The following is a 2,500-nucleotide window of genomic DNA, read 5'->3' on the forward strand; positions in this document are numbered from 1 at the left end:
AGGGAGAGCCGCCGGTCCACCGCTCAGGGGCCCGGCGAGCCCGGCGGGGCGGAAGGGGATCCCGGCTCCGGGGCCGCGGGCCTCGGTCGGGGACCCCCGCCGTCGCGTCGGTGCCCGCGCCGGGCCCCGGGGGTGCCCGCGCCGGGCAGACGGCCGGGTCTACCGGGACGGCCTTGGGCGGGTCCGGCTTACCGGGGCCCCGGCCGGATCACTCTTTCCGTTTCCCCCGCCGCGATGGAACTAGGGGATCCCGGCTCCGGCGCCGCGGGCCTCGGTCGGGGACCCCCGCCGTCGCCTCGGTGACAGCGCCGGGCCCCGGGGGTGCCCGCGCCCGGCATCCGTCCCGGTCTACCGGGGCCTCGGCCGGATCAGTCTTTCCGTTTCCCCCGCCGCGATGGAGGTACGGGATCCCGGCTCCGGCGCCGCGAGCCTCGGTCGGGGACCTCCCCCTTCGCCTCGGTGCCAGCGCCGGGCCCCGGGGGTGCCCGCGCCGGGGAGACGGCCGGGTCTACCGGGGCCCCGGCCGGATCACTTTCCGTTTCCCCCGCCGCGATGGAGGTACGGGATCCCGGCTCCGGCGCCGCGGGCCTCGGTCGGGGACCTCCCCCTTCGCCTCGGTGCCCGCGCCGGGCCCCGGGGGTGCCCGCGCCGGGGAGACGGCCGGGTCTACCGGGGCCTCGGCCGGATCAGTCTTTCCGTTTCCCCCGCCGCGATGGAGGTACGGGATCCCGGCTCCGGCGCCGCGAGCCTCGGTCGGGGACCTCCCCCTTCGCCTCGGTGCCAGCGCCGGGCCCCGGGGGTGCCCGCGCCGGGGAGACGGCCGGGTCTACCGGGGCCCCGGCCGGATCACTTTCCGTTTCCCCCGCCGCGATGGAGGTACGGGATCCCGGCTCCGGCGCCGCGGGCCTCGGTCGGGGACCTCCCCCTTCGCCTCGGTGCCAGCGCCGGGCCCCGGGGGTGCCCGCGCCCGGCAGCCGTCCCGGTCTACCGGGGCCTCGGCCGGGTCAGTCTTTCCGTTTCCCCCGCCGCGATGGAGGTACGGGATCCCGGCTCCGGCGCCGCGGGCCTCGGTCGGGGACCTCCCCCTTCGCCTCGGTGCCAGCGCCGGGCCCCGGGGGTGCCCGCGCCGGGGAGACGGCCGGGTCTACCGGGGCCCCGGCCGGATCACTTTCCGTTTCCCCCGCCGCGATGGAGGTACGGGATCCCGGGTCCGGCGCCGCGAGCCTCGGTCGGGGACCCCCGCCGTCGCCTCGGTGCCCGCGCCGGGTCCCGGGGGTGCCCGCGCCGGGGAGACGGCCGGGTCTACCGGGGCCCCGGCCGCATCACTTTCCGTTTCCCCCGCCGCGATGGAGGTACGGGATCCCGGCTCCGGCGCCGCGGGCCTCGGTCGGGGACCTCCCCCTTCGCCTCGTTGCCAGCGCCGGGCCCCGGGGGTGCCCGCGCCCGGCAGCCGTCCCGGTCTACCGGGGCCTCGGCCGGGTCAGTCTTTCCGTTTCCCCCGCCGCGATGGAGGTACGGGATCCCGGCTCCGGCGCCGCGGGCCTCGGTCGGGGACCTCCCCCTTCGCCTCGTTGCCAGCGCCGGGCCCCGGGGGTGCCCGCGCCCGGCAGCCGTCCCGGTCTACCGTGGCCTCGGCCGGGTCAGTCTTTCCGTTTCCCCCGCCGCGATGGAGGTACGGGATCCCGGCTCCGGCGCCGCGGGCCTCGGTCGGGGACCTCCCCCTTCGCCTCGGTGCCAGCGCCGGGCCCCGGGGGTGCCCGCGCCCGGCAGCCGTCCCGGTCTACCGGGGCCTCGGCCGGGTCAGTCTTTCCGTTTCCCCCGCCGCGATGGAGGTACGGGATCCCGGCTCCGGCGCCGCGGGCCTCGGTCGGGGACCTCCCCCTTCGCCTCGGTGCCAGCGCCGGGCCCCGGGGGTGCCCGCGCCCGGCAGCCGTCCCGGTCTACCGGGACGCTCGCTCGGGCGGGACCGGTTTACCCGGGCCTCGGCCGGACTGGAGTGTTTCGGTTTTCTGCTTCTCTGCCAGGATGGCTGCGAGGGGTTGATTTAAATAGCTGGTTTGACGTGAAAAGCTTCCCTTCAAGTGAAAAGTTTGTTCCAATTTCTGCCATCTTCCTTCCTCAAAAGTTTTGGGTGTAGCTTTCCCAGAGGAACCTCTCGTAGGCCTATCATTTCTGATCTTAACTTCCCTCATTTATTCCATATTTTCCTTCCTCTTGCCGAATGGCCGAATCCAGTCCATTTCTAGTCCAGGAAATTATTTTTATTTCTTCTTCCATTTCTTACTGATCTATTTGCTTTGTCGAGCAAGTCGTTCTTAGGTCCCTTGGTTCTTTCTTTAACGTCTTCTGCTCCTGCTCCTTCTCTCGACGCTTTCTCGTTTTGTTGGCTTTCTTGGCTCTCTTTTGGCTGTTCTTTCTTCTCCTCCCGTCGTCCGTCCCCACTTTCATCTCCCCATCTTTCCTGTTCTTGGTCATCTCTACGTTGTTTATAAAATAATTC

This window comes from Pantherophis guttatus, unplaced genomic scaffold (assembly GCF_059756535.1).
Source record: "Pantherophis guttatus breed Tessera unplaced genomic scaffold, ASM5975653v1 scaffold_29, whole genome shotgun sequence".
Classification (NCBI taxonomy): Eukaryota; Metazoa; Chordata; class Lepidosauria; order Squamata; family Colubridae; genus Pantherophis; species Pantherophis guttatus.